The following is a 12,708-nucleotide window of genomic DNA, read 5'->3' on the forward strand; positions in this document are numbered from 1 at the left end:
ACAGGAAAGCAGTCTTTATAGGGTCATATCCTCTCCAGAAAAAAGGGGACATCTTTATAGGTGGCAAAACTCAGGTCAGGTCATCTGAGCAGATGTGTCTTCCTTCTCTTCTTTACCACAAATTCTTGTATTTCTTGATGTATCTGGAGTAACAGCTAAGCACAAGGCTGTAGCAGCACAAAAGGGGCTCTGCCTGAAATCAAATTGCTCTCCTATTCTGGGGGAGTCTGACGTACTGACTACATGTTCATATTCTTGACGAGGGTCTTAGGTTTCTACTGAAGGTTTTGTACATAGAGACCTAATTCTTCCCGAGATGTGCGTCATTTGGTGGAGGGATAAGGCGAGGAATAAGGAGCAAAGCTGGCTCTCAGTTTCAACAAGAGTATTCAGATTATTGCTAACAGAGCTCTCAAGAGCCCAGTGCAGACCAAGTGGTATTCAAAATATCAACTCAACTCAGTTCTATTAAGCCTCCCTTTGTACTGCCACTGGAATTGGTCAACTGTACCTTGAAAAGAATAAACACCAGAAGCTAACATTTCTGGAAGCGGAAGAACCTGGGAAAATCAGCCACGTGTGCAAAGAAAAATCCAGCAAGAAAAGTTTCTTCCTTTGTAATGACGAACCAGAGTGCTTGCTTGTGGGCATATGACCAAATTGACTCATGCTGAAATTAAAGGCAGAACTTAATAACTGGTTTGTGAAGAAGAGGGAATTTAGAACTTCCTTATAGACAAAGAACCAGAAAAAAGAACCTCCACCCCTATGCAGAGATCTGGCTGTTGCATGAAAATTTGGTAGCAAAACTTCTCTTGACCCACTATGCAAAGCATAGTCTCTGTTCACTTTTCCTGGCTCCTCTGATTCGGAGTTTAAAGAACTACTAATTCTCAAGAGCTTTCCTTTTCCATTAAGTTCAGAAAACAATCCTTCAGATTATGAATTAAATTTCACTTTAACAGGATATTTGGTGTAGGGCTTTATACAAGAAATTGTTAGAGATTTTTGTCTAAATTATTCGTCAACTGCTGGTTGTTTGGGAGGGAAAAAAGTACAAGAGTCCTAATGAGAAATTCTGGCTGGGGGTGGGGAGGCTTCAAAACACCACATAACCAAATGAGATCAAATTTCAACTTTCAACTCTTTCAAATATTTTTTTCTCTCTCTGTCCTTCTTACAGTCCAAATTTTAAATTTTATGGCATCTTAAATGTGAGGTCCATAGAGACTTCCGGGAAAAACAAGCCAACAAACAAACATTTGGAACATTCCACCATCTTTTGTTTTCTAAGCCCAAGGACAGTTGGCAGTCTTAGCCATAGGCACCCTTCCTGCTAACGGAATAAAGAAGTTGGGTCATAAAACTACAACTCCTCCTTCCCCACTCTGAGTAAGCTGGACCGAGGCAGACAAGGAAATTACAAACTTCAGGGTAGATCTAGAAGACGAAGTAGGGAGATTATTGGAGACCCTGCCCACACAACATAAATTGTAAAGACAATTCATTCAACCATAAATATTTTTAAGTAAATGACCAAGCCTCTCACTTACTACTTAAAACCAGTCTCATTTTGGCACCAATGCTCCCCTCCATGTATGTAGATCTGATTTCTACCATCTGGGCTGTAAGAGATTTGAGGGGAAAGTATTTGCTCGTCTCTTTCCTAGTGCCTGGAACAGTGTCTTAAACACGTGGTATTCAGTACATGTTTACTCACTGACTGGGAAGGGACTGTCTGTCAGATCTGGCTGATTCCGAGTGCTGATGTTCATGAGGCTTCCAGGGTGCAGGAAGGCTACAGCAGTGAATATTCAACTGGTAGTGCCATATACCAAAGGGACACGTAAGATTAAGATAAATCTGCGTTCCACTGAGATTTTAGAAAGGTTAGAGGGTCGAGCAAGAGCAGCTGGTTGGTGTTCTTCCGCTAGTAATTATTCAATTTAGTCTTCACTTGGGACAGTGCTGGGTCTAACTACTGTCTGCGATGATTATGTTGGCCATGTCAGTCACTAACATGTGGATCTTGTCTCTACTGGATTAGTGTGTCCAGGATTCCCATGACTCCACTTCTTGATTCTTGATCTCCTGCCAGTGTATTTTCACTGTGACAATTGCACATTGTAAATGCTGCCATGGGATGACTAAGGACATATTTCCTCTAATTCCACTTTCACACAAAGGATCAAGAGAAGAATGGGAAAGAGGATATGTGAGGGGGTGGGGGCTGTTTCTCCCCCAGAGGAAGCAAAGAGTTCCATGGTGCTCCTATCATGAAGTCTGTGCTGTAAGGCACGGCGTATGGAAGTTAAGGGAGAATATAGGCTTCCTCCAAGACAGAGTTGAAGTCAACACATTTATTTTAGATAAGAAATCTCTCTGGTAATTCAGCTTTGGATTTTCCAACTTTCAAGCAGTATTCTTCAAATCCAAATGCTTAAGTTAGTGGGCTTTAATCGTCCTAGTGAGGGATGTCTGACATGGCATGACGGCAGCCTTGCCAATGTCGTTCTCTCATTACATCCCTAGTGTTGCGACCCTTAGATTCTAATCTGCAAGTCGCACCTGCTTACATCTTCTGAGGTTGTGAGCACAGTGGTGAACAAAATTAAGCTTGCTAACTTGCTCAAACCTAAGATGATTTCTCTAGGTCACTGCTTTAGTCACTAGAAAAACAAGAAACCCTCTCTTCAGTGTGTCTAATCACAAATAGTATCATTTCTCCTATTCCTACAGTAGATCCTGAAAAGGGATTATGAAATTACTCAATTGTTCTTTTTTTCATTAGCACCAAGCAGGTGATCTTACTGACTAGAAGGCAGGGGATAGTGATGAATACAGGTGATTTAAGCAGTGTGTCTGAGGCTACCAGGGCAACCACTGATTATTATTGAGTAATTCTAGCATACCTCTATAAAGGTCAGGAGTCAAGGTTTTCCCATGATATATTTTGCTTTAAAATGGGGCTTTTAAAGGAAATTGGGGAGAAAGCAGATGGAGGATGACAGATGAAGATCAGGTTAAAGAACTAAATATAGCACAAGAAAACTGAAGTACTTAAATTTCACAATGTTGGTTTAGGAGATGGTGGGGGAGTTCATGAGTAAATGTAAAAACTGACTTTCTGGTTTCCTAAGTTAGGGCTTCTCAAATTAGTAAGAAATCTGAAATCAGGCCAGATGCAGAGATGTAACTGGAGTTACTTTACTTAGTTCCCTGAGACAAATTTCCTCTGCTGTCCCAGAGTTACCATTTTCTGAACTGACCTGGAGCCCTAGACAGACCAACCTGGACAGGAGTCATGTGGTCACTGAAAGAATAATTCAAGACTTGATTTCACTGCAACACACCAAAAACAACACCTTCTTGGTATAGGTCTTATTCTTCAAACAGCATCTTATGCACTTCCTTAGTTATTGAGGATGTAACAAATTTGAAAAGTTAAAAAGAATTCCTGTGTTCACTTTGGCAGCACATACACCAAAAAATCTGAACAATACAGAGAAGATCAGCATGGCCCCTGGGCAAAAATGCCACGCAAATCATAAAGCATTCCATATTTTAAAAATCAAGCCATCAGGCTGAATGTCTTAAACTTACACAGTGATGCATGTCAATTATTTTTCAATAAAACTGGAAAATAAAAGCACATGTACTTAAAAAATCCTCACAAAGATGTACGTCGCAACTTTAAGAAAAAAGTAAAATGGTGATTTTAAAACTGAGCTAATCTCTTTCTGAGGTTTCAAAACTGAACAATCCACACACACACACACACACACACACACACACGTGTTAAAAAAATTCCAACACTACAAAAGGGTAGGGTTGAAAGAAAGTCAGTTTCCCTTCCACCAAAGTCCACTGCCCCATCTGCCTCTATCAGAGACAACCACATAGATTCATTCCCCTGTGTCTTTCCAGAAATACTACAAACATGTACACACATCCGTAGGTTTATGTACCCTTGGATTCTTATATATAAATAGGAGTATACAATACACACAAATAGTTTTTAAATCTACCTGGATATCAAAATCACCTAGGAGGTTTAAGAAACATACCAAAACTCAGATACCATCCTAGACCAATTAACTCTGAGGCTCCAGCAAAGGAGCGTAGGTATTGACATTTTTTACTTTAGGTTCCCCAGGTGATACTAATATGCAGCCTGGGCTGAGAACCACAGTACCTTGCTTTTCCCCTAATGTACCTTAGAAGGTTGTTCTATACCAGCACATATAAAACTACTTCCTTCATTCCTCTGCTGTATGGGGTAGCAGTCTTCTCTAATATATATTTTGGCTATCTTTTACTGATGGTCATCCCTTCAGGTCCCACTCTTTGCCTTTTATAAATGGTGCTACAATATACATCTGTGCCAGAGAACATCCACTCTCTATCCTGCCCTCTTTTCTGGGAGCTAACAGCAAGGATTACATCAACAGGTCTCCTGCACCCTCTGGCTCCCTGCTGGGGTTACCAAGGGGGAGCTCTGGCAAGAGATTAGCAGGAGGAAGGAGAGAGCCAAGGTATTTATTCCCTTGTCTCCCTGTGAAGTTGCCTGCCCCTGACTGAACCCCTTAACCAATATTCCTTTCAAGGTTCTGAGTCTATAGACCTCTCTCCCCTTTTGAGTCTGGTAACCACTTTGTACTCAAGTCCCTCCTGCCTAAGGATAATTGGTTGGGTGCTACTAGCCCTGCTTTCCTGTACTATCTCATGATTTTCCTGCCCCCACTTCTTTGTAAATAAACTCTCCTTGAATAATGCTGTTTTCTCAGCGCTGATGTTTCTTATGATTCTAATACATCATCCTTGGACTTACATCTTTGCATTTATTTCTTTATGAACAATATAATCTTGGCTCCCTCTGGAGACGTAGCTTCTTCACATAAGGCAAAAAGAGGATGGGGAGCCTGGGGTGGCTTGGTTGGTTAAGCATCTGACTCTTAATTTTGGCTCAGGTCATGATCTCAGCCAGAGTTTTGAGAGCAAGCCCCACACTGGGTTCAGCACTAAGTATGGAGACTGCTTAGGATTCTCTCTCTCTGCCCCACCCCCCTCCACTTATACTCAAACATTTTTTTTTAAGATTTTTTATTTATTTATTTGACAGAGATAGAGACAGACAGCGAGAGAGGGAACACAAGCAGGGGGAGTGGGAGAGGAAGAAGCAGGCTCATAGCAGAGGAGCCTGATGTGCGGCTCGATCCCATAACGCTGAGATCACGCCCTGAGCCGAAGGCAGACGCTTAACCGCTGTGCCACCCAGGCGCCCCTCTAAACCATTTTTTAAAAATTTAAGAAGAGACATAGTGGGGCAGTCCATACAGCAGCTCCTTTATTACTCTTCTGAGCATTTTTGACAATAGCCTGGGCAGAGCCCCATCACCTGTTCAATTTGTAAGGACTATTAAAATGAACACTGAAGCAATGTCTTGGGGACAAAGACTGCTTCTTTGAGAGAGAAGCTGATAGGCACTGAAAGAGAACCTGCTAGAGCAAATACAGTGAATGACTGAAAGGCAGAATTTTGGAATGCTTTCAGAAACTCTTTCTTTTTGTCATAATGACAGTCAAATTTACACAGAGTCACGGGCTGGAAAGGAATTCCTGGGGCTAAATTATCCCCCAGTGAAAATTTAGGATTGCAATTAGGTTCTCCTCTAATTAGTATGGTTCCAATTGGCTCCACCCAACAGAGAAACAATAGAGTAGATGCAGGGCTTGACAGGACGCTGGAAGTACACACCTAAGCCTGCTGACTTGGTGCAAACAGCTTAAAGCTTGTCTTGAGAGAGGAGTGCCTCTACTAATTTCGGTGTATTTTGTTATTTGTAGTTAACTGAGTTTTAGGTGCTTTATTTATTTATTTTTAAAAGATTCCTTTATCTGAGAGAGAGAGAGAGGATGGGAGTGAGTGAGCAAGCGAGGGAGGGGGAGTGGAGGGGAAGGGGCAGAGGGAGAGAGAGGAATCTCAAACAGATTATGTGCTGAGCCCGACGAGGGGCTTGATTTCATGATCCTGAGATCACGACCTGAGCCGAAACAAGAGTCAGACGCTTACCCGACTGTGCCACCAAGGTGTTTTATTTTAAAATCATCTCAATGTTTTGATGTGGGTTGCTCTGTGTCACACTGGGATCAAAGAAACAAAAATAAATAGTGTCTACTGCCACCACCAAAAGAAATCAATACTAAGGATTTGTTCATTGGTAAGGGGATAGTCTAAGAGCAAAACAATTTTTGCTTATTGAAAAAGGAAACCAATTTTTTTTTTAAGATTTTATTTGAGAGAGCACATGTGTAGGTGAGGAGAGAAGGGGCAGAGGGGAGAGGGAGAGGGAAAGAATCTCAAGCAGACTCTGCACTGAGTGCAGAGCCAGATGTGGGGCTAGAGCCCACAACCCTGAGAAAATGACCTTAAGTTGAAATTAAGTCGGATGCTTAACTGACTGAGCTACCCAGGCGCCCCAGAAACCAGTTCTTATTAACCTCTTAATGTGAACCGGGCCATTTACTCTAAGGGTATGCTGGCATTAACGCATCTGACCCTCACAACAACCTTGAAGGCAGGTCTTATTATTATTATGATTATTCTTACTATTATTGTTACCGTTTTACAAAAGAGGTTTAACTCAGAGAGGACAAATAACTTGCCCAAGTTACAGCTAGGAAATAACAGAGCCAAAGCTTCACTACCAGGCCACACGGGTTTTTCCCTACACCAGATCTCAAAAGCTTTTCGTACACGATAGAACCTATGTCAGCCTTCAGAGAGCTATTTGTAGCCCTAAGTTTATATATAAACTACATCTGTTCTCCTGAATGACTGTTTCCCATAATGCCATCCATTATGAGAAATACATTTCCCCCCTCAAAAGTATTCATATGGAAAAGCCTTTCCTCAACTGTGGAATATTGTTTCATGACGCTAAAGAGAAGTGCTGTAAAGAGCATGTTCTAAGGTCAAATATACATCTAGGAAAGGCGGCATAACACACGCCCTTTGGGAGATTCACAAGGGACATCTTAATGGCTCAAAAGTCCTATAGACAAGAATCTGTGGAACTTATTCAACTGACGGCTCTTGCCTTTCCCCCACCTGTCCCGCCCTCTTCCTGTATCAGTTTGGGGAATGCTGATTTAGTAGTCTCAAATACCCTGTACATCGTGATGGTCATCTACCACTTTTCAAGCTGTTTTCCTGTCAATGCAAAGGTCTTGATCACCTCACGTTACACGCACAGGTGTTCAATAAAAACACCTGTTGGTTTAACTGATGCACCTACTGTATCTTGATATGTGACTGAAAGGCATTTTGCCAAGCAGCAGGCTGGCTTCCCGGGGGCACTGAAAAGTGTAGGCCTGGTGAGCTAACTGGGTTCCTCTATGGAGCAAACCCATCAGTCCTCAGCCTCAAATGTTGTGACCAGGGACAAAGGCCAAGGACAGGGTGCTCTTAAGCCCCTCCACTATCTCAAAGGCCAGGGACAGGGTGCTCTTAAGCCCCTCTACTATCATTAGTGCGGGAACCAACAGAGTGCCAGTGATGATACAGGGTTGGTCCTGAAAGCTTTACAATGAGGTCAACCCTGTCCTTATTCTTGTGGAAGTCCATCCACCTAATGCACTAGGCCTATGGCTCTCAGACTTCGGGATGTATCAGAATCACCTGCAGAGCTTGCTGAAACACAGAGAACTGGGTTCCTCCTCCAGAGGGGCTGCTCCAGTAAGTCTGCAGTGGGGCCCGAGAAGGTATATATCTAACAGGCTCCCGGGTGATGCCAATGACACTGGTTCAGGGAGCACACTGAGAACACCACACTGGGCTAAGGCCCTGCCTAGAAGACCAGTGTAGCTGGGACCAAAAGAAGGGTACACGAGATCCCGCTTGGTTTTCTAGACACTTAATGCAGAGAAGGGGTTAAAAATAAGATCCTAAGGCTGTTTCCAACCAGAAATGTGTTTCCGGCTAAGTAAGCATCTGCTTTCCAGACTGACTAAAAAGGTTTAAAAAGCAGTACTTTAATATGATTTTAATTGACCTGATTTAGGATCTGAATATACCAATAAGATAAAGTATACATGTAGGGAGAGAAATAATTCCAAATCTAATACTAAGTGAGAAAAATGGCATTTTAAAATTCCTTCAAAGTCCCCTTACAGGCATAATAGTGCTAAGAGCCATGCACAAAATATTAAGCCCATTTCCTTCCCTAAAGATTCGATAAAAAATTCAAGGTTTACAAATGCCTAACACCTACTTACATATATAAAATGCAGTGCCATAATGCATTTGAGGGCAGATAAATTCAGAATTCATTTATTTATATGTTTAAACACCAAGACTTTATTTAGCATCTACTGTGTGTCATGACAAATTTGAGTAACTGCTTTAGATTATTTAACAAGACTAATTAGTTTACAGAAAAAAATACAGACCTTTTATGATGTTAGCTCATCAAGGGGGAAAGAAAACAATGTGTGTGAAGGAAAACACTTTTCCATTTGCGATTTCCACTATGCTGGAAAACAGGGATGTAGGATGTGGCTAAGCATTTGAATGGTGTCTCATCCCCCCCTCCTCCCATACCCCCTCTGCTGACAGGCTGTAGGGATCCAAGTGCCACTGACAGCCCTGGTGCTTGGGAAAGAAATCCTGCTGGGTCATGAAGTGTGAGGGCTGCCTTGAGCAATTTTTATGTGAAAAAAATACCCCTGCTAATCACCAAACACATTTAACCAATAAAAATCAGATGGGTCATCAGGCAGGAATCTCTACCCTCAACCAAGTGAGGCCAGCTGGGCTCCTGACTAGCGAAGGAGATCTTGGCTAGGGAATGGGAAAAGCTGACAGAAAGCTACTCAGAAAACAAGAATACGGGTCGCATCAGTGACAAGCTCTGAAAATGCCAAGGAGGCATACTTGGAGGAGCTGTGGCCATGGTGGCCCCAGGAGATGGAAGGTAAGAGGGATGGTTTGGGGCTTGTCCAAGAAACAACCATGAACGAGCTGCCTGGAACCACCATAGAGGTTGTGAGGAGGAACAAGAAGAGGCAACTGATTCCTTGTGAAAAGTGACTCTACTTTCAAATTATTTCCCAAGGTGAGGAATACCATCAAGTTTTCAGGCAAAACAGTCAGAAGAGACCTTTTCTCCTTGGAGGTGGGTGAGAGTCAGAATCCTCAGTCTAAGAGGAAAGATCCTCCTCCACAGAAAAGTGATTCAACCACAGAGGAAAACTTCCTCTTTCAAATCCCTGCATTCCAAAGAATGACAAATCAAGATCATTGTAGTAAAAGCACAGTTGCCTGTTTGGGTGTAACTCTTTTGGCATGAAATAGCACTTAGTAGATAAAATTACTTAAAAAAATATGCCATTTATTATCACTGTTTAATGCATATTATTCATTTTGTGATTCATTTGGTCTCAGTAAATAACAGCTAGGCACACACAGCTCAACTGCGTGGGATGTGGACGTTTCCAAATTATTCAGCAACAGGCATGCCCAGCCCCCCATCTGGTCTTGGTTTAAAGTGGGGCAGCACCTGCCCCTAGATAAGTTCCTCCTTTTCACTGATAACTCAATGATTGGACTGACAGCTCCAGTCTCAGATTCTCCGATTCCAGGTGGGAAGCTCATGGGGGAAGGTGAGGAGAAGAGCCTGGGACATCTCTCTGCACACAAGAAAGACATACCAAGGCTGAGGGGATACAGAGAGAGAAAAGGAATCTCTGAGAGGCAGAAGGACAAGAGGCCCTCCCAAATAAAGTTAACTGCTATTCACAGGGCTAAACATATGAGGTAACAAAAGATGATCTCATTTAATCTTCCCAACACCTTTTTGAGGAGGTACAATTCCTGTTTTATAGATGGGGAAACTGAGGCATAAAGAACTAAAGCAGAAACTCTCATTTGTTTATTACTGTACCTTCAGCATTCAGGATAATGCCTGGCCCACCATAGGTGTTCAAACAGTATTCGTTGAATAAATAAAATAAAACACAAGTAAAATTTTGGAGATACCTCTGAAGTTTTCCCCAGATTTCAGCTGAGAGCAGCTGAATCAAATTCAGGAGCCATGCTTCAGAGAACCAACACTGCCTGGAAGTAGGCCTTGTTTATCCTCTGAATTCCAGGGACTGTTCTCTTGCCTCTCACTGGCCACTAAGAGGTAGAGGACGGTTGACTCTGGCACAATTTGAAGGCATTTGGCGTGTGCACATCTTTTAGGTCACCAGAAATAACTTGGAAATGCATGTGTGTGTGTGTGTGTGTGTGTGTGTGTTAAGCAGAAAGGACAAGAAAAATTAGTTTTATTTATGAGGCTACTGGGCTGTCAGTTATTTATTTTTTAGGGGTGGGGACCACTCAAACAGGGAAAACTCCAAGCTTGGGTTCCTCCCACGGCTATAATCATCCTCCGTCCTCCTAGCATGCTTTCCATCTTAACAAGCCCCTCGTATCCCTACCCCAGCAGTCTGAAGAAAGCATTCACCTAGTAGTTTTTAACTTGAGGAAATTACTGCAGTATTTTATGCCCCTAGTGGGACGTCCCCTAACTTCTTAGCATTTGTTTACTTCCTCCTTAAAAATCACTATCTTTCAGAAAGGCAGTGACACAAGGCCAACATCACTGGTCACTGTGAGAGTGGAGAGTGACTTTTATTTTGTCAGTCCCTTCTAAGCACCCTTTGAACAACCTCCGTAGTTAGAGACAGGTCAGCCCCACTTCTTCCGGCACAGGGAGCCAGGGATGGGCGCGCTCAGGGCCAAGGACAGGCACCAGCCAGTCTATGTCGGTGCCAGGAGTGAAACCTCAGCTTTCCTGCTTTCCATGCCACTGTTTGAGCTGTCTTTCTGATTGCCTCAGTCATTAGCTATGGGTTTTGTTTTGCTTCTTAACTTCTTTGAATCTCACTTATGAGTCATTTGCTTTCAAAGAAGATTCTGAAAATTGACAGGCTGGTCTCCATGCTGCCACTCTATGGTGAGAGCCTTTCCTACCTTTCTACCTTACCCAGGCAACCCAGCACACTCCCAAGGCAGTTTGAGGATTCTGAGGTCACAAAAGCAGAGGCCTGTGTCATTTAACTATTGCTGAATAAACTGACCTAAACTCAGTGGCTTAAAAAACCATGATGTATTATTTCTCATGCATCTGTGGGTTGAATGGCAGCTTTTCTATTAGTCCTTCTTGGATTCACTCATGTGGCTGCATTCAACTGACAGGTGGCCTGGGCTTGGGCACGGCTGGGACAGCTGGGCTTCTCTCTCCAATAGTCTTGCATGCTGAAGGAGACTAGACTAGACTTTTTACATGGCAGCTGGACTCCAGCAAGATGAGATGGGAAACTGCAAGGCCTTGTGGCCTGGGCTCGGATGTTACACACAGTATCATTTGTACCACATTCCATTGGCCAAATCAAGGCAGGAGATGAACGCCAGCCTAAATCTAAGGGCTCCACCTCTTCATGGGTGCTGCAAAGATTCTTTGGCTGTATTTCATCTATCACAGGCCTACCGCCAGGAGATAAGGAGTGAAGCAGGCCAGTTGTGAGAAGAAAGCCACCGTGGACAGCATCACCTGTTACCAAGTAATACATGGATTTAGGGTGGCCAAATCTTCTAACTTTTCAAAAGAAGTTGGAAATACAGATTAAAAAAAAAATGTATCAATTTTTGAGCAGTTTTAGGTTTACAGAAAAATTGCTCAGAATAACTCAGAGTTTCCATATAACCTCCCCCACTGCCTAAATTCCCCCATAATTAACATCTTTCATTAGTGAGGTACATTTATTAGTAATATTAATTACAGTAGCTAATAACATTAGTTACATTAGGATTCACTCTGTGTTCTCTTGGTTTTACAGGTTTGAACAAATGCATAATATCTGGCATCTACTCTTACAGTATCATATAGAATAGTATCACTGCCTTAAAAATCCACGGTGTTCCACCCCATCACACTTCCTCCCCACTCATCTTCTTACTGACTGTATGGTTTTGTCTTTTCTGAATGCCGTATAGTTGGTATTATACCACACTGTAGCATTTTCACAGTGCCTTCTTTCACTTAGTAATCTGAACTCAAGCCTCATTCATGCCTTTTCCTGACTTCATAGCTCTCTTCTTTTTATCACGGGATTATATTCTATTGTCTGGCTGTACCAGTTTGTTTATCCATTCAACTACAGAGGAACATCTTGTTTGCTTCCGAGTGTTGCCAATAACAAATAAAGCTGCTATAAATATTTGTGGGCAGGTTTTTGTGTGAACTTAAGTTTTCAGCTCATTTGAGTGAACACCTATGAGTGTGACTGCTGGACTGCGTTGTATGAGAAATCTATGTTTAGCGTTGTAGGAAACTGCCTAATTGTCTTTCAAAAGGGGTGTCTCATTTTGCATTCCCACCAGCAATGCACAGGAGTTCCTGTTGCTCCACATCCTTACAGCACTTGGTGTTGTCACTGTTTTTGATTTTAGGCATTTTAATAGGTGTACAGAGAGATCTCATTGTTTTAATTAGCAGTTCCCTAATGACATAGGATGTTGAGCATCTTTTCATATGCTTACTTGCATCTAAATGTCTTCCTTGGTGAGGTGTCTGCCCAGATATTTTCCCTAGTTTTTAATTGGGTTGTTTACATATTATTGGATTTTAAGAGTTCTTTGTATATTTTGGATACTGATCC

General features: G+C 42.3%; 1 protein-coding gene and 1 non-coding gene across 7 annotated transcripts in view; one reads left to right on the plus strand and one right to left on the minus strand.

The window, feature by feature from the left end:
• Positions 1-12,708, minus strand: part of ARHGAP26 (Rho GTPase activating protein 26) — a 414,027-nt gene that overhangs the window by 57,883 nt on the left and 343,436 nt on the right. The gene's annotated exons all lie outside the window — the stretch shown is intronic.
• Positions 3,460-3,567, plus strand: LOC123790620 (U6 spliceosomal RNA). The gene has a single exon (XR_006779148.1). It is a non-coding gene; the product is annotated as a U6 spliceosomal RNA (small nuclear RNA).

This window comes from Ursus americanus, chromosome 5 (assembly GCF_024610735.1).
Source record: "Ursus americanus isolate L20-20 chromosome 5, mUrsAme1.1.p, whole genome shotgun sequence".
Taxonomy (NCBI): Eukaryota; Metazoa; Chordata; class Mammalia; order Carnivora; family Ursidae; genus Ursus; species Ursus americanus.